This window comes from Sorghum bicolor, chromosome 4 (assembly GCF_000003195.3).
Source record: "Sorghum bicolor cultivar BTx623 chromosome 4, Sorghum_bicolor_NCBIv3, whole genome shotgun sequence".
NCBI classification, from domain to species: domain Eukaryota; kingdom Viridiplantae; phylum Streptophyta; class Magnoliopsida; order Poales; family Poaceae; genus Sorghum; species Sorghum bicolor.
In genome coordinates this window covers 9,223,732-9,244,479 of record NC_012873.2, presented here as the reverse complement: position 1 = coordinate 9,244,479, position 20,748 = coordinate 9,223,732, and positions in this window count along the sequence as shown.

Here is a 20,748-nt window from a genome sequence, read left to right as displayed (position 1 = left end):
AAAATACTTTTGCCTTGGACAACTGATCAAACAAAATATCGATCCTTGGCAACGGATACTTATTCTTGATTGTCACCGCATTGACTGGACGATAGTCCACGCACATGCGCAACGATTGATCCTTCTTTTTCACAAACAACACTGGACAACCCCATTCTGATGAACTTGGCTGGATGAACCCTTTATCTAGTAACTCCTTTAGTTGATTCTTCAACTCAGCGAGTTCGTTTGGTGGCATCCGGTACGGCCTTCTAGATATTGCTGCGGTACCTGGTATCAACTTGATTGCAAACTCTACTTCTCTATCTGGAGGAAGTCCTGGTAATTCCTCAGGAAAAACATCAGGGAACTCACAAACCACCGGTATGTGTTCTAGTGGAACCACCTGTACTGCACATGAAAGACTAGCGAAGTCTAACCGTCGGGGTAGCTTGACCTGAAGCACACCTTCCCCCTGCAGGTCTTTGAGGGAAAGAGTTCTATTTCTGGCATCTATAACTGCACCCCAGTCAGTCATCTTATTCATTCCAATGATGATATCCAGAACCAGTCCTGGCATGAAAACAAGGTTTACACGAAACCTTCAGCCACTGATATCCAAGGTAACTCCTGTTACTGTTTTGTTAGTCAACACATCAGCCCCGGCTGAGCTGATGCGATAGCCATAACCCAACTCAGTAACTGGCTGGTCATGCTTTTGTGCAAATGCTTGGCTCATGAATGAATGCGATGATCCATAATCAAACAAAACAACTGCAAGATGTTGGTTGACAGGAAACATACCAGCTGTTACCGGTTCTCCTTCCAGGATTCCCTCTATCGAGGTATAGTGCACCCAAGCTGGGTAGGTCGTCTGCTGCCTCTTGGGGTAGGTACATTCCTTAGCAAAGTGCCCCATTTTGTGGCAGTTGTAGCACGGACCCTTGGTCGTGTTGTTGGTGGCAGGCGCCGCAGCTTGAATTGCCTTTGGCTTGGCAGGAGCTATCGCCACCTTGTACGGCTTCTGCTGCGTTGGGTGCCCGGTGTTCCTTCTCTGCGGTGGTCGAAACCTAGCACCTGGGGCAAAGGGACGATACTGCTGTCGCCCTGCCATTGGTGCCCTGGACTGAGATGACCCGGCTTCAAAAGCCCTCTTACGAGACTTGGATGCACTATAGTTGTTGTTGTTGTTTTCTTGGGTCAGACAGTCACTGATGTAAGCATTGAAGGTAGCCCGGGTCCCTGTACCCATGGTTTTCAGCATCTTTGGGCTCAGACCTCTCTGGAAACTAGCAATCTTCTTGGCCTCCGTGTTTACAAAATCGGGAGCATAGCGAGCGAGATTGTTGAAAGCGTGCAGATACTCCTTCACAGATTTCGTTCCCTGAGATAGCCTCATGAACTCCCCAACCTTCATTTCCACCACACCCGGAGGAATATAATTTCCCCAGAATGCGGTGGTGAAGCGGTTCCAAGTGATCGGGGTCCCCTCTGGGTAGGTGGTACGATGATGGGACCACCAAATCCTAGCAGGTCCTTGCAACTGATGTGCCGCATACTCAGCCTTGAGTTCTTCAGTCATCCGAAGAAGACGAAATTCTGCTCCATGGTGTTGATCCACTCATCCGCCTCGAGCGGTTCCAAAGCCTCCTTGAAGATAGGTGGCTTGGTATCCATGAAGTCCTTGAAAGAGCTGTACTGATTGGCTTCACGACCGCCCTGGTTATCCCCACGGCGGGTGTTGTCAGCTATGTTGCGCAGGGCTTCCTCCATATTGCGCTGCATTTGTTCCATGTTGCGTTGACTCCCTAGAAACTACGCGAAGAACATGTCCACAGTGTACGGAGGAGGCGGTGGTGGTGGCGGTGATGGTGCTCTGTCCTCATTCGGTCGAGCCCCACCTCCGGATGTACCTGCTCCAAGACCGAGGTTGCTGTTACCCCCGCCACGTGTTTGCACCATCTGCATGCGTCAACGATAAGCAATCGTTAGGAGTTGCCATCAACGGTAGACATGTGTAGAATGATGTTGTACTAAATTTACTGAGGAAATAAATTCGCACAATAAACAGAGGCACAACAATTCGTCATCCTCATACAACACCACTTAACCGATTACTTAACCTTCAAGCAACAAGGTTCGCATACATCCAACATTGCCAGCATACATACACTGGACTTTCAGCGTCATCCCATAAAGTTTTACATAGCCCAGATCCAAAAGTACAAGACATGTCATGCAACATCAACAACAAAAGAAGAAGGACTAGCTCTAGAGCCCTAGCATCTACTCGGTATGGTCAATGTCCATGCCGGAGCCCTCCTCGTCGTCATCTCCACTAGCAGCTCCCCCTATCTCTGGATCTTCATCCATCTCGTCCTCAGAGTCTAGCTCAGCTGCTCCAGGCAGGTGGTGAGGGTGGAGCTGGTTATGCAGCTGGTGGATCTCCTCATGCAAGTTCTCATTGTACTCCTCAGCATTAGCTAGCTGCTGCTCAAGCTCTAGCTGTCGGGCCCTCAGGGTGTCCTCCTCGTGCCAGGCTTCATTTCTCTGACCAAGCACATGAACTAGCATGCGCTCGCAGTTCCTGTGAGCAGTAGTCACCCTGTCTCGCTGCTCTCTCACTGCAAGCAGGTCCTGGTTCAACTCACTGTTCTTCTGGACCGCCTGGTCCCTTTCTTGGGTCACGCGGGCCAACTCTGCCTGCAGCCTCTCAACCTTAGTGTCGAACTCACGCTGCAGCTGGCGTTTCTCATCCTGGACGGTGAGAAGAGACCCGGACAAGTGACCCAAACAACGCTCCAGGCCTCCATAGGTCTTCATCAAAGCGTACATAGCACTCATAGCTGTGCTGTCACTGTGCTGGTCCTCATCCGCACTCCTCTCTAGAGTGTTTACCTCGGACTGATCCCACACCGAAGTGTAGGGGTCACCCCGTGGAAACACCCCAGCGAAGGCGTGGGCCAGCTCCTGTGGGAACCTCTCCATGAGGTCCCTTAGAACTGCGAAAGCTGCCCTGCTGGCACCGTGGAAAGGCGTGGCACCTCAGGACTCGTACACCCAGCCGCCCCAGGCGGGGTCACCTCCACTGGTAGGGACCACTGCCTTGATTCCCACCAAGGTGCGGTCACCAAGCTGCTCCTTGTCCCAATAGTAGCGAGGTTCCCTTCCTTCGGGATACCCCATCGAACTGAGCACTCTCCATAGCAAGGTGGGCATCCCAAACTCCTCCAGGAACTTGCTCTTATGACGCGAGCTCCTAGCTGCCAACAAATGGCGAGGGGCCCGCCCACCATTGGACTTGCGAGCGGTGAGCCTAGTGCGTGCCATCTGCTGCAATTGGAATACCTTGGGTAAGATTGAGGGTTATCTTTAATTATTTTATTTAAAATTGGGACAGATTAAATTAAGAGGGAAAGTGAGCAATGATATGAAATGAACATGATACATGCACGGACTTACGATCTCACAAACTTAGAAACAAAAATTAACACTAAGCGGTATATGCGGTGGCACACAGCGTTCACTCATAACGTAACTAGCGTTCTAAGCGGGAACGTGGTTAGTGTACCTGCAGAAAACTCATTTCAGCCCAACCCAGTATGATCATGCAGAACAAGAATTTAAAGCTATACACCCCACACACATAGACACCCCGTCTATGCATGTGACGTGTTACTACCCACATCATCGTCCTAATGACGGCATCGCCTCTCAGGACAGAATCTCCCAACATGCGGTACTGTTCCCAAGCACACCAAACATGTGTGCATGACACAACACCTAACAACACTCCCCTAGACCGGCAGTGTATCCGATCATGCTCTCACAGCTCCCACTTACCGGGGCGTAGAGGAAAAATTGATCCATACATTACCACTCAAAGGAATGGTACTCATACTATTGCACGCCGTATGAACGACGAAATAGAAGTATGATGCATTAACCCCCAAGTCAGTACTTAACTAGCCACCTTAGAGTCCTTAACTGGGCATAAAGGATATGACCATAGCACACTAGATAGTTTTTTTCCCAAAAAACATAGCTTGACACCTTGATTATCATTAATTAATAAAATCTTTTATTAAACCGGTTTAAATTTAGTTTAGAACGTACTTATGAACAGTAACTTGCTAAACCTTGCTCCGATGCCAGCTGTAACAGAACCGTCCAAATTATAAGAGATTAAGCCTAATAGCGACCATTTGCATAGTCAAACCATCGAGCTTAAACCCATATAATTCCGGTAGTCCGTGAAATCTCGAAGGATTTCAAACCACATATCGTACATACAGCCAAGATCGTAATAAGTTCAGCGGTCACCATCCACAATTACATCCAGTTCGAAAACATTCATCAAACACATCGGAGTGCTTAAAGTTATTACAATCCAAGTTCTCAAGTAGCGGAAGCTTCATAGTTTGAAAATACACACACACAAGTTCAGTTGATACAGTGCCATAGTTTTGGTCATGCCCACAAAAGCAAAAGAGGAGGTAGAGTGTGTCGACGGTCCTTAAGTATCAAATTTAATTATCAAATAAATAAAGAAAAGGATCCAAATGAAATCAAGATCTAGACTTAGGGTTTTATCTGACAGAATTCCATGAGTTTTGGTCTTTGTCTATTTCTGCAGGGGGTTATCAGGAAATACGGAAGAAAGGCCCACACGTCGGGATTACATAGAGATATTAACGTGCCGCGCAATTATCTTACATCTAGAAGACTCCAGAAGCCACGAGACCGAAGCGGAGGCGAAACGGGGCCTGATCCTGGGCGCCCGCTGTTGACACCGTTTTTGGGCACGTGTCCAGGATGGCAGGATAGGGTGGCAGTACAATGCGGGTTGCTGATGAGGATGATTGCCGATGAGGGAGAGGTTGAATGTGACTAAGTCCACAGGCAGTAATATGGTGCCGATGGCTGGATAAAAAGGTCTGCCGATGACTATGGCAAGGGGATTGCCGATGACGCGAAGGAGGAGTCCGGAAGCTGCCAGTTGTCATCTGGAGGAGTTTCGGTTTGTTACGAAGGATAGTTTTATTATTTCCTTAGTTATTTGCATCGTTTTGTATACGGATTCCGTGTAATTTTGGAATTCGAATTCTAATCGTGTCTGGTCGTAGCTCTTTGAGCCGGGTATAAATATAAACCCTAGGACCTTGTAATCAATATATCAAGAAATCAATCAAACACACGTTTTTACTCATATTCCAGCATCTACTTTTCGACGACTTCGTCATACTTTTTCCTTTTATTACGAGTTCTTAGGAATTCGTCGACTTAAGCTCGGCGTGTTCTCGAGTTCCGCGTGAGTACCTCTTAGCCGTGACATCCGGGCGCATCGCTGTTGTCAGGACTAAAGTATTCGAGTTATCACCTTTGCCGATAGCAAGGTCAAATCGGCTGGCACGCCTTAACGTTTGAATCGGGTATTAGCCCTTTGTGTTTGCAGATCAGTTTTGCATCAACACATCTTTTGGCACGCCCAGTGGGACAGATTCAAGATCAAGATCAACATGTCGATCTCTGACCTCGATCAAGAGAACGTCATCCCCGTGACGGAGGCCAACCTCAAGGATGAGCAAAAGCAAGCTATTGCCCAAGCCATGGAAGAGTTCAAGCAGCAATGCCTGAAGTCTTTCAGCATGAACAGGAGCGGCGAAGTGGTCCAAAAAGATGCACTGCCGGCACCACGGCAGGTCACCTTCGACGCCAATCCTGGCAAGCTTCAAGATATGGTTGACAATGCCATCAATCGAGCGTTGATTAACCAAGCTGGTGTACTATCTAATACGGTCTTCAACGCCGTGGCAAGAACTTTCAAGGAAGGACAAATCCCGCCAGATTATGTGGGGCTCTCCCATCATCAGCCAACGGCACCAGAGGTCACGGCTCCATCGGCTGCCTTGACGAGTGCAAGTGCACAGTCTGCCGTCCCTCCAAGTACATTGGGGACTACTGGTGCACTATCTATGCCGATGGCAACCAACCCACAAATTTCAGTTGGGCAGCATAAACTGACAACAGATATGTTGGCATCGGCAATGTCAGGGTTAACGCTTCCTCCCAACTGGTGGGGTTATGGTATGCCTCCAGAGTTGACGCCGGGAACATCACAGATAACTGACATGAGGGGCAAAACTCCTATGACATCGGCACCTTCCAATGTGCCGGTGAACCAGAGTCCTCGGTATACCACAACTACTACTGCAAGGCCTCACACTGGAAATCCTCAAGATTCAATGTTCCAGATGCCCAACGCATCGGCAGAGTCAATGCTGATGCAACAGAGGCCTATGGCCCAGTCGGGGTATGTCAATTCAACGACGGTACCCAATTACCAAGCATCGGCAGTACCTATGCCGATGAACGCTAATAATGGATGGCTTGGACAGCAAGCCTTTCCACAATCGCCCCAGCAAGGTTATCAGACTACGGGGTTCCAGCAAGGGCAGGTTTATCCCGGGTTCCAAGGTCAGGGAATTCCCAACCAGCCAATAAATGTTGGACAGCAACTCGGAGGACAGCCAATCGGTGGACAGCAGTTTGGTAGTCCGCAGATTGGAGGACAGGTGACCAATACGATGTTCCATGCAGGTCACGTCCCAAACAGACACGTGGAGGTTCGCCACCAAATGCCAGATCCGCAGCCGCCTCATCGGCAAGATGCCGATGCGTATTGGGCCGATAAGATTGCTGAAGTAATGAGGGAACAATTTGGGATAAAACCCAAAGTTAACACTTATTCTTATCGGACACCGTATCCTCCAGCGTATGATTTGATCCCGCTTCCACATCGGTACAAGGTACCGGATTTTACGAAGTTTTCCGGACAGGACGACACGTCAACCATGGAGCATGTCAACAGGTTCATTATTCAATGTGGAGAGGCTGGTAACAGGGACGAATTGAGGGTTCGTCTATTTTCATCATCATTGTCTGGATCGGCCTTTACTTGGTTCATATCATTACCTCCCAATTCAGTAATTACTTGGGCCGATCTAGAGAAGCAATTCCACAGATACTTCTTCTCGGGGGTTCATGAGAAGAAGATCACCGACTTGGTCAAGTTGAGGCAACGTAATGATGAGTCGGTTGAGGGATTTGTGCAGAGGATACGAGAGGTCAAGAATAAATGCTATAGCCTGGTTCTGGATGATCGGCAGCTAGCCGATTTGGCTTTCCAGGGTTTGTTGCCACATATCAGGGATAAGTATGCCTCTCAGGAGTTTGAAAGTTTAAGTCACTTGGTGCAGAGGATATCTGATCAAGACATCAAGCCTTTCGAGCCTAAGAGGGCATGGAATAAGAAAGTCTCATTTGTTGATGAAGCAACAAGCTCAGATTCCGATGAAGAACCAGTAATCGGTTTGGCAGAGTGGGTAAAAAACAAGAAGCCGATGTCTTGTCCTTTTGGGCAGAAGGAACCAGAGAAGTTCGCCTTTGATACCGCCAAGGCCGATAGGATATTTGACTTTCTACTTCAGGAAGGTCAGATCAAACTGTCACCTAACCATGTGATTCCATCAGCAGAAGAGTTGAAGAGGATGAGATATTGCAAGTGGCATAATGCAACTTCCCATGACACCAACGAGTGCAAAGTATTCAGACAGCAGCTGCAATCGGCTATAGAGTCAGGGAGAATCAAGTTTGACAGTTCCAAAGCCCAGAAGCCGATGAAGATAGACCAACATCCTTTCCCGACAAACATGTTGGATGCTAAGGGGAAGGCTAAGGTCTTAACGTCGGAGACAGCTGAGAAGAGTGCATCGGTAGATCCTCAGCATCAAGTTACTACCGCCGATGCAAGAAGTAAGGGCTTGGTCCAGGAAGGAGCTAGCTCAGGAAGACTTCCTCGATCTGGTATCGTCATAACTCATAGAAGGCCTCGAGAGAGATGGCAACAACGGGAAGATCGGTATCGGCGCCAGCAGGAAGATTATCAACGGGAAGAAGAAAGACGCCGACAGGAGTGGAATCGGCACAGGGATCATTGGAATTGCCCATTCTTCATCCATTGTTGGGAGGAAAATATCAAGCTTCCTACTGTCAGAGACTGCCCTGAATGCAACGGTTATGATCGGTACGATAGGAACGATCGGCGTTATCATGATGATGAACGGCGATTTAATGGGCCAATCAGAGGAAGGGCGTCAGTTCATGATCGGCTGGGGGGCAGGCTTAGCGTTCGCGATCGGCTCGGTGACCGTGTCGAGTATTTTCCCAGGAACCAGGAAGAGCTCGAGGAGATGGCTAATACGCGGGTTCCCGATGAGTTCATATTTTGCAGAGATGCTAACACACATCGTATGGAGTCAAGGGAGAACCGACGCCCGATGGCAAGACAAAGGCCACTTCCTCCATGGTGCCCTCAAGGATTAACCAAGACACAGAAAAGGAGATTGCAACGAGAAAGGCAAGAGGAGCTAAACAAGGGAGAGAACTCTGGAAGTCGGCAGCCGTCAGACACTAAGAGGGAAGGTCCATCGGCAGGCGTCAACATGGGCTTCATGTTGCCGATGGAGTTTCTTGCACCAGCCAGTGACGATGACCTGGAATTTTCTGATCAGATAGCTCAGTTGGCTCTGGATCCGATGACGGCTATCTTTGAGAAACCTGCCGATGACGAGAGGCAGCATCTTAAAGCTTTGTTCCTCAAAGGAAGGGTTGATGGGCAGCCAATGACTAAGATCCTAGTTGATGGTGGAGCTGCTATTAACATTATGCCGTATGCAGTATATCGGAAGCTTAGGAAAGGGGATCAAGATTTGACCAAGACCGATATGATGCTCAAAGACTTTGAAGGAAACGTGTCTCCAGTCAAGGGGGCGATATGCGCAGAGTTGACCATCGGCAGCAAAACCTTGCCGACAACTTTTTTCGTGATCAGCGGAAAAGGTGCCTACAATTTATTATTGGGGAGAGATTGGATTCATGCCAATTGTTGTGTCCCATCTACAATGCACCAGTGCTTGGTTCAGTGGGTAGGTGACAAGATTGAGATCGTCCCAGGGGATTCTTCTTATGTTATCGCATCGGCAGAAGCGGATACTTATGAAAAGACTAGGTGCATTTCAGGAGAAGTTTGGGAGAAAGATTTTCTCAAAGTTGCCGATTATGAGATTCCACCGATCCAAGCAGTCGGTTCTGACGACGGTTTTTAATGGATAGATTCGCCGATGATGGAAAATTAGGCCAGGGATTCACATCGGCCGATGATTTGGTAGAAGTAGATATAGGTAGTGGTGATAAGCCTAGGCCTACTTTTATTAGTGCTAAATTAGATCCTGAGTGTAAACGGCAGTTAACTAGTTTGTTAAAGGAATATAAAGATTGCTTTGCTTGGGATTATACAGAGATGCCTGGTTTAGACCGATCAATTGTTGAACATCGGTTACCCATCAAGTCTGGATTTCGGCCACATCAGCAACCAGCCCGCCGATGTAATCCTAACATTCTACCTGATATTAAGGCCGAAATCACTAAACTTATTGAAGCTAAGTTTATTCGGCAGTGTCGGTATGCCGAATGGATTTCCAATGTTGTTCCGGTTTACAAGAAGAACGGGAAGCTTCGGGTGTGCATTGATTTTAGGAATCTCAATAAAGCTACGCCGATGGATGGATACCCAATGCCTGTCGCCGATCTACTGGTTGATGCTGCGGCTGGCCATCGGGTCATCAGCTTCATGGATGGTAATGCGGGTTACAATCAAATATTCATGGCAGAGGAGGATATTCCAAAAACCGCGTTCAGGTGTCCTGGTCATGTTGGACTATTTGAATGGATAGTCATGACTTTTGGGTTAAAGAATGCTGGTGCTACTTATCAAAGGGCTATGAATTTTATATTTCATGAGTTCATCGGCAAGATCGTAGAAATTTATATTGATGATGTGGTGGTTAAGTCTGGAGATTTCTCAAAGCATCTTGCCGATTTACGAAAAGTGTTGGAGTGCACCAGGAAGCATGGATTGAAGATGAACCCCAACAAGTGTGCATTTGGCGTATCGGCAGGGCAGTTTCTTGGTTTTATGGTACATCAGAGGGGTATTGAAATTAGTCGAAGATCTATTGATGCCATCAATAAAATAGTGGCCCCTACCAATAAAACCGAGCTCCAATCCTTGATCGGCAAGGTGAATTTTATCAGAAGATTTATATCGAATTTATCTGGGAGAATTCGTGCTTTCAGTCCTCTTCTTAAATTGAAAGCCGATCAGGAGTTTGTTTGGGGAGAAGAACAGCAGTTGGCTCTGGATGAAATCAAAAAGTATCTAGTAAATCCTCCAGTTTTAGTTCCACCTCAACAAGGGGAACCCTTGAAATTATATTTATCTACCGATGGATCGGTTATCGGTTCAGCTTTGGTTCAAGAATTTGAAGGGAGAGAGAGTAATTTATTATTTGAGTAGGAGGTTGATTGATGCTGAAACCAGGTATTCGGCCATTGAGAAACTGTGCTTATGCTTATATTTTTCATGTATCAAGCTGAGACATTACCTGTTGTCGGCTGAATGTGCTGTTGTTTACAAAGATGACGTGGTCCGATACATGCTATCTATGCCGATTATGAGTGGTAGGATCGGTAAATGGATTTTAGCGCTGTCGGAGTTCGATTTGCGTTACGAATCGGCTAAAGCAGTCAAAGGGCAGATCATGGCCGATTTTGTGACTCAGCATTGCGGTCTAGTGGAAACCTTGGAAATTGCACCCTGGACGCTCTTCTTTGATGGATCTACCTGTGACCGGGGGGCAGGAATCGGCATTGTATTGGTTTCTCCTAAGGGGAGGAAGTATGAGTTTTCCTTGCCGATTGTTGCTACATCAACAAATAATCAGGCTGAGTATCAAGCTCTGATCAAGGGATTGGAGTTGTTAAGAGAAGTTCGTGCTGATGCTGTTGAAATATTCGGGGATTCCATGTTGGTTATAAATCAATTGGCCGGAAGCTATGAATGCCGAAGTGAAGTTCTCGTAACCTATTTCGAGAGAAGTATGCAACTGTTAAAGGAATTCAAGAACTTCCGATTGGAGCATGTTCCCCGATTACATAATGAAGACGCTAATCGGTTAGCCCAGCATGCCTCAGGATATCAGCCAATGATTAATGCGACATCGGTAGTCAGTGCCGATGATTGGAGAAAAGAAATTATCGACTATCTAGAAGATCCATCCAAAAAGGTTGAAAGACGGGTTCGATTTCAAGCGACCAAGTATGTGCTCCTTGAAAATGAATTGTATTATCGAACTATCAACGGAATTCTTCTCCGATGCTTGGGTGGTGATGAAGCCAGAAGTTTGATGGGGGAAATCCATGAAGGAGTGTGTGGAGCGCATCAGTCAGCTTTTAAGATGAAGTGGATGATTCGAAGGAATGGATATTTTTGGCCAACCATACTTGAAGATTGTTTTAAATATTTCAAGGGATGTCAAGGTTGTCAAAAGTTCGGTAATATCCAGAGAGCACCCGCATCGGCTATGAATCCTATAATAAAACCTTGGCCGTTCCGGGGGTGGGCCATTGATCTGATCGGCCAGATTTATCCACCATCTAGCAAAGGGCATAAGTTCATTCTAGTTGCCACTGACTATTTCACTAAGTGGGTCGAAGCTATTCCTTTGAAGAAAGTCACATCGGCCAATATGATTGATTTTGTGAAGGAGCATATTATTTACCGATTTGGGATTCCCCAAACGATTACTACCGATCAGGGCACCATGTTCACGTCGGGGGAGTTCGATGAATTCGCAATCGGTGTGGGAATTAAAGTGTTGAATTCTTCTCCTTACTATGCTCAAGCCAACGGGCAGGCCGAAGCGTCTAACAAAGGAATTATCAAGCTTATTAAACGAAAGATTGAAGAAAATCCTAGGCGGTGGCATACATTGTTAAATGAAGCACTGTGGTCTTATCGGATGGCTTGTCATGGATCAACCAAGGTGTCACCTTATCAATTGGTGTATGGACATGATGCAGTGTTGCCTTGGGAGATTAAGGCTGGATCTATGCGATTATCTTTTCAAGATCAATTGGCTACCGATGATTATGCCACTTTGATGACCGATGAGTTAGATGATTTAGCAGGGCATCGGTTAAAGGCTTTAATGAGTATAGAAGAAAATAAGAAGAGAGTTGCTAGATGGTATGATAAAAAAGTAAAGGCTAAGGAGTTTGCCGATGGGGATTTGGTATGGAAGTTGATTTTGCCAGTCGGGACTAAAAGTTCGAAGTTTGGGAAGTGGTCTCCTAATTGGGAAGGTCCTTATCGGATAAGACATTCAGCTCCTGGTAATGCCTATATTCTAGAAACTCTCGAAGGAGTTGAATTTCCCAGAGCATTAAATGGCAAATATTTAAATAAGTACTACCCCAGCATATGGGTCGACGCATAAAAGTTTAAGTGCCGATAACACTCCTATCGGCTGGATTTAAATGTTCGGGGGCAGACTTAATGTTTCAAAAGATGCCGATAACAGTCTTATCGGCTAGACTAAAAGCTAAAAGCGGAAAAACAAAGGTGTGTTGCCGATGAAAGCTTCAGATGTTCAGCAGCGCTTGGATTGCTGATATGGCGCGCAGCCGAATCTGATTGGCTGTCTCTATCTCTTTGATATCATCATCGGCAGAACCTTCTATCGGCTTCAGCTTCCTCTTCAGCTGCAGCGCTTTGCGACCATGGACGTTTCGTTCTTGTTCAAGGTGCTTGATGGTCTCCGGCAGTTGACTCTCTTCTTGCTGGGCTTGGGACAGAGCGTCCTCTACTTGCTTGAGTTCGGCCAGTAGAGCTTCTCTTTTTGCCGATAGATCAGACACTTTCTGCTTCAGTGCATCACCTAAGGACTTTAAGGTGCCGATGTTCTTATGTTTCTCATCGGCTAAGAGTTTTTCTTTCATCATCTCCTCAGAAAGCTGGATTTGAGCGGCTCTATCGGCAAGGCGTTGAGTGGCTCTCTGGTACTGTAGCTGGCGGCTTTCTAGGTGTGCAGCATGGAAGAGTGTTTCTTCAGCATCGGCAGGAAGTTGGCCTCTAAGGGTCTTGAACAGGGCTTTGGCTGGGTCAGAATCATTGACCAGTTGAGTTGTGTCTTGATGAAGTATGGCCGATAGCTCTTCCAGCTTAGCTCTGGTTTCTGCCGATACAGTTCCAACTGCCCGAGAGGAGCTTGCTTCCTCGCCTTCTTCTTCGAAGATGTCAATGGCGAAGGAGAATAAGCTGTTGGGAGAATCTTGTTCCTGAAAATGAAGACGAAATAAGTCAGTTTTATGGTCAAAACTTCGGCAGACGATACTGGTAGAAAATTGGATGACTTACTTGCTTCAAGGCGATTTCTTGCCTTTGACTCAAAGATGCCGATGGAGCTACAGGTTGATCGGCAAATGCTGCCGATGGAACGATATCGCCTGAAAGAAGACAGGAAGGATTATGAGACTAAATGAGAATAAGTTTATCGGCGGAAGTATTGTTGAGATATGTTACCCGGAGGAGAAACAACAGTTGCCTGAATCGGGGAAACCGCCGATGATATAACTGGACCTGCCGGGCCAGTTGGTTGTTCACCTACGTCAGCTGATGTACCTTCCGTTTGAGGTTCTTCCTGCTGGGGTTCTTCCATCTGTGGTGCTTCCTGTAGTGGTTGGGAAGATGGTGCTTGCTGTATCTGGACTTCTGGAGAAGAAGGGGAAGATTCCACCGGGATTGGAGACACCGGAGGAGGAGGAGGAGTTGCCACTTTCTGGCGCTTTGTTCCAGTCTTAGCACCTTGGATGCCCTTCCTCTTTGGCTGGCTAGACTGGGGGGCATCGGCACCTTGGCGTTTGGCTTTTGCCGATGCACCAGTTTGCTGCAACAACAAAAAGGAGTTTATGAGCACAGATAGCCGATACAAAGATAGTCAGCATAAATGAAAAAGGTTTTAACAGATTGCCTTGAAAGCTTGCGCCAGAGTGGAAGCAGTTACCGTTGGTGATGTCTGAGTTTTCCTGGTGGTAACTTTCTTGAGGCGCGCACCCCGGTGCACGATGGAAGCCAGAGTGGGAGCATTATGGCCGATTGAGGAGATCGGGCCTGATGGGAATAAGTCGATGGGCTTGCCACTCCTGCTAACCGATGGGGGGGTGTTGTCAATCTGCAAAAGGAATACAGGGGTAAGTTACCGATGGGAATGGTATTGGAAAATGAGACATCGGTTTAAAATACTTACAGTGTCATCAGGGACTTCGTATTCGGGGTCGATCATGCCGCGGTATGAGAGGGCCGATCTGCAGAATAGATTCTCTTTCCATTCTGCCCACCATAGCTTGTATGCCTGAGTAATAAAGGCGGCTGGAACCCATTCTGACAGATCTACATCTGTATCGGCATTTGGTGGTAGCTGGGCTACTCGAGTCCACTCGAGGAGGTTGGCGATGGGTTCTCTGGGCTTTATTACATCGGCATAAGGAAGTGCAATCGGCAATTGGCCGAAAGCTAGCTGGCGAGCTAATGCCGATGGATTATAAAATTCATAGGTTTGGGGAGAGGTTTTCGTGCTACCGAAGAAATTCACTGGTATGGCTCTGGGAGTCACAATTGCCATCATCGCCTCATTGTCCCTGTCGAGAGCTTCATCAAATGGATTGAAGGTCAGAGGGAGCATGCTGTCTGGGTCGTCATAAGCCAACCATGGTCGTTCATCTCTAGCCAGACCCTCATACAGAGTCTCGAAGAATCGGCCGATCTGATCCGGATTGTTCCCTGAACCGGGTAAGACTATAACGGCTTCGCCAAAGTTCAAGGGGGCACGCGTTGCCGATTCCTCTTCACCCAACACATGATTCTCGGCTATATCTCTTGGGAAGTGCTGTGAGAATAAGTTGAAATCAAGGCGCTTATGCAGGTGCAGATTGAGCCACATATTAATAAACCACCAGGGGCCTCCCAAGTTGCCGATGGATTGGCCAAGCAGGAGTTTCTGGGCTACCTGATGAAGAAGGTGGTAAACAGCGCCGAGCAAATATCGGCCGAGAGGAAATTGGCCGCCGCTAGCCAATCTTTCTGCTGCCGATAGATAGACAGAAGTCGGTCCTGCCGATCGACCACAGAATACAAACTTGTCCAGCCACATGTTCAGAAAGGTGGTTTGCTCCTTTATGGTGACAGGCCCTCTCCTGCGGTACTTCTGGATGTACCCTGACCAACCGCCGATAGCGCGAGTTTCCACTTTGGCACTGGGGGCGGTATCAAAAAAGTGGGTGCTATCGGCAGAAGATATATCTAGCCCAGTAAGCATGGCTACATCGGCAAGGGTAGGAGAAGCAGGGCCGTGGCCAAAAACAAAAGCATTGAGAGTGTCTGACCAAAAGTAGGATGCAGCTATCAGCAATGACTCGTTCCTGTGCATATCGGCAATGGATAGCCTAATGCATTGAGCTAGCTTCCTCTCACCCCATTGAACTTCATAAGAATTGCTGACCCTCAAGAACCAATCTTTCCACCCTACAGTAGGGCTGGGCCAAGAGCGAAAGGTGTCTTTCCACAGATCTAAAGAAAAGTTTTCACCTCTAAAGGGAATCCTGTTGGTTTCTGCATTGATAAGGTCGGTTGGATCTGGATCCCCTAGAGGGCCGAGGCACTGAAGGTGTGGTTGATCGGTAGGGATGACAATTTTGTTGGACAACTCCTAGTGTTTTGGGGAATAAAAATACGAAGAAAAAGGAAAAGGAAAATATTCGGTAAGATGAATCGCAGATGAACAGGAATGCGAGAAAAAGGTACAGCAGATGAGATGGAAGTTTGACCTCAGGGACGACGAAGCCAATGGCCATCTTGTCGTGAAGAAGACGTTGGGGGGCACCGGAGTTGATGAAGAGGAGTGCTTGTCGGAGATCTTGAGGGTTGTAGATGGCGCCGCCGCTGGAAAAGCAAAGTTGGATAGTAGAATGGTGTAATGGGGGAGGAGTACCCAAGAAGGAACTATTTATAGGACAAGATGGGCAAGGGCAAATCCGACTTATCTCTTTGCCGCATCCGAGAAGCCCGAGGGTACTCAGGTGGATATGGTAACTGTTCGCACGGTAATCCAGGGATTGTGCAGGTGATTTGACAGGAAGCGGTCATTATCTAAAGATATTTTACTGTGCGCGATCTCCTGGTCGGTCCATCGGCGATATTCTATAACGGTCATCTTGCCGATGGGCGGATAGACGGGGGGTAACCGTTTTTTGCGAATATCCTGGTCAGAGCATCGGCAGATCTTTATAACGGAATTGTTGCCGATGTACTACCAAGAAAGATGCCCGTTTAGGAAGTTGGGAATTTCGAGGAATCTGCGGAGGATTAGGATCAGAGTTGTCCAGATTGAGGTTGTCGGTTACCGGATTAGGAGCATTAATTGCGGAGAAGGCATCATTACTGCAGAGAATTTCGGAGCATTAATAGTTTTATACTCCGAAACTGGGGGGCATGTGTTGACACCGTTTTTGGGTAGTTTTATACTCCGAAACTGGGGGGCATGTGTTGACACCGTTTTTGGGCACGTGTCCAGGATGGCAGGATAGGGTGGCAGTACAATGCGGGTTGCTGATGAGGATGGTTGCCGATGAGGGAGAGGTTGAATGTGACTAAGTCCACAGGCAGTAATATGGTGCCGATGGCTGGATAAAAAGGTCTGCCGATGACTATGGCAAGGGGATTGCAGATGACGCGAAGGAGGAGTCCGGAAGCTGCCAGTTGTCATCTGGAGGAGTTTCGGTTTGTTACGAAGGATAGTTTTATTATTTCCTTAGTTATTTGCATCGTTTTGTATACGGATTCCGTGTAATTTGGAATTTGAATTCTAATCGTGTCTGGTCGTAGCTCTTTGAGCCGGGTATAAATATAAACCCTAGGACCTTGTAATCAATATATCAAGAAATCAATCAAACACATGTTTTTACTCATATTCCAGCATCTACTTTTCGACGACTTCGTCATACTTTTTCCTTTTATTACGAGTTCTTAGGAATTCGTCGACTTAAGCTCGGCGTGTTCTCGAGTTCCGCGTGAGTACCTCTTAGCCGTGACATCCGGGCGCATCGCTGTTGTCAGGACTAAAGTATTCGAGTTATCACCTTTGCCGATAGCAAGGTCAAATCGGCTGGCACGCCTTAACGTTTGAATCGGGTATTAGCCCTTTGTGTTTGCAGATCAGTTTTGCATCAACACCCGCCTAGTTGGTCAGGGCGCCCGCCCACCTCCTGAGTCCAATCAGGACTCTGCTTTGCGGAAGATCTCCACCGACCTAAAGGATGAATCTAAACCATACAATCTATGTCAGTTTGATCCAATGGCCCATATTCATTTGGAGGGACTATAAAACCAGACCCCCTGGCCCCTGGAGGAGAGAGCCTCTCAACCCTAATTCATTATTCCTCAAGGGAGAAGAAGCCTCTGATCAAGATTAGAGCCACCACATCAATTAAATATCTAGATTAGCATAGCTACATAGGATTAGAACTAGAAGGAGTCAATCTTCGATTGGTTTCTGAATCTGTCAAGAGGATTCTTGGTAATTCTCTAATTGTGCTTCTAATTGCTTTCTAATTATCTTTGTTCTTCAATATTATGAATATGACTTTGTTCTACTTCAATATATTGCTTATGACTTTGCTCTACTTGCTTATATTCAAGATTATATTGTTCTTAGTTTATCATAGTTATGTACTTGGCTTAGTTAGATTCGATCTATATACATGCTTAGGATTGTATAGCGTTTATCCATCGGATCCATGGGTAAATGAAAGATATTGTGTAGGCGTGGTGCTTATACCATATTTATCTGCAATTGTACCCAATATGCCAGATCGTGGGGTGGTTCGTGATAGTGACAGCTTCATTGATTCTTATATAGTCCCCCTCTCGTGTATTGGGCTAGCAGAGCAACATTATTACAGGGGAGTGATTGCTATGTTTCTCATTTACCTTGCTAATATCACTATGCATGGGCATAGTCTTGTCTTGCAATGATTGCTAAGTATGCTTGCACTAACTATGATAATGCTAAACTATATAGTTGAGAATAGCTTAGGGAATATTCTTGTAGTTCGTTCTAATACCATGCTAATGACTTTCTAGAGTATCTAATTGAGGTGCTTATCATATTTATTATGTGGCTAGATCAGATTAGTTATCCTTGTCACTATTATTATTTCATATATCTTTTATGTGACACTTATCCCTGTATGAAGAGTTAGATAAATGTTCTCAATTATACATGCAATGATAGATGCTCAATCTCATATTCTATTCTGTAATCAATAGTGATGATTGCTAATCCCTTCCCAGTGGTAAAAATATAAATAACGATACCTGGAATACTTCCCGGTTAAAATGCTGCATCGGTATTAATCTGTGCGCTTGCAGATCCCATTCATTATTTATTTAGAAGAGTAATTGCATATTTCAATACCGCGTCTCTTATATCATGCTGGGGATGACAACTTGGCTTAAGTGGTGTGAGGGATAGGTTTGGCATTTTTGGCACCGTTACTAGAATTAGAAAACTTAGTCTACTTTTGGTAATGATGTTAAGAATACCCAACAAGCATTTTTGGCGCCGTTGCCGGGGAAGGTTGATTACTAATCAGGAATAGAATAAAAGATTTTGAGTTATCATTCGCATCACTAATATGATTGAGCTTATCTATTCTCTCATACAGTTTTCCCCGATATTTTTCTATTTTATCTTATGTAGGGGAATGTATGAATAGAAGACATCTTCCAGGAAATTTTGTTGACAATCCCGAAGCATTATTCAAGAAGACGAGAGCCAAGCTTAAGAAGAGATCATCAACACTCCAGCAAGAAGCTTCATTCAATCAAGAAGATCACCGGAACTTGTCCTCAGAGTTCGAAGCCATGGCGAACAAATCAATCCGCGAGTTCTCAGCTCCCACTACGGACAACATCCGCACTGGACCTGCTGCAGAGATCGATGGCAACTTTGAGCTCAAACCTAGACTTATCAACATGGTGCAATCCAACCAGTTCTGTGGGAAGGCAAATGAAGATGCTAGTGCTCATTTACAACACTTTCTGGAGATTTGCAACACATTCACCATATCAGGAGTTTCCAAAGATGCTATACTACTTCGCCTCTTCCCATTCTCACTGTTAGGAAGAGCGAAGCAGTGGTTCTATGCTACAAAGGAGAAGAATACTACGTGGGCACTCTGCTCAACAAACTTCCTGACAAAGTTCTTTCCCATGGGCAAGACCAATGCTCTCCGTGGGAAGATTACAAGTTTTCAGCAACAAAATGATGAATCTGTTCCAGAAGCATGGGAGCGCTTTCAAGACTACATCCTAGAATGTCCCCATCATGGAATGGAGAGTTGGCTATTGATGCAGACGTTTTATCATGGGCTCGGCAACAGTGCCTGAGAGACCACGGATGTTGCAGCTGGAGGAGCATTCTTATCACTTACTATATCACAAGCCACAGCTCTTGTGGAGAAGATGGCGTCCAACCAAAGCTGAAATGAAGAGAGGACCCAGACACGCAAGAGAGGTGGAGGTATGCATCAGCTGAAGGAGGTAGACATGCTGTCTGCAAAGCTAGACCTGCTCATGAAGAAGCTCGACGATAGAGCTGGAGATAAGAAGGAAGTTATGCACATCTACGACTCTCACATGACTTGTGAGGAGTGTGGAGACACTGGACACTCAGGCAATCACTGCCCTGAGATACTTGAGGATGTGAACTACATCAACAACAACAACTACTACTACTACAACCGTCCTCAACAAAATCAAGGTTGGAATCAACAGAGGCCTAACTACTCAGGTAATTATCAAGGTAACAATTCTTACAACAATAATAGTAATTTTCCACCTTTGAGAGAGTTAGTGTCTAATCAAGGAAAGCTAATGGATAACCTATCTAAGAAATTGGCATCTAATGATAAAATACTAGAAAATATAAATAATAGAATGGATAATTTCTGTACTGTCATCAAGAATCAAATTAGCTTTAATAAAATGATTGAATCTCAGTTAAATCAAATAGCTGCTGCTGTTTCTACTACTAACCCCGGTATACCATCACAACCGGAAGGATTAGAATCTGCAAATCTTGTAGACATGTTTGATGCAGGTAATTGGAGTAACCCCGTCACTGAATTCTCTACTGACCTTCTGCCGGTCAAGAGAGGCGATCCAGGACGCCCCGTCATCCCGATCTCCATCGGCATGGTGGACGTTCCAGAAGCACTCTGTGACTTTGGCTCTAGCGTCAACATTATACCCAGGGTACTCTATGAAAAATTCTTTACATATCCTTTATTAGAAACAACCATGTGTTTGCAGTTTGCAGATTAGACGATAACTTTTCCAAAGGGAATATTGAAGAACCTTTGCGTCCGAGTTGGTACCTTATATGCTCTAGCAGACTTCGTAGTGATAGAGACCGGAAATGATGAGAGAGCACCTATCATCCTAGGGAGGCCATTCTTGAACACCACGGGAGCTATCATCTACGCTAGTGCTGCCAAGATCAGTTTCTACATCAAAGGAAGGAAGGAGACGTTTTTCTTCAAGAATAAGACTACACAAATCCCAGATCAATCCAGACGTGAGTCAAGGAAAAGGACCAACAGGAGGAACAGGAACAAGCAAGTGTGGACCGAGTCAGCTAAGATGGTCACTGTAGTTCATGGAGGCCAAGACCACCAACTTAAGTCACCGCTTTTGACCAAGAAGGACGACCCAGGAATGCCAAGCATCTACTGCTCCATAAATGGATACAA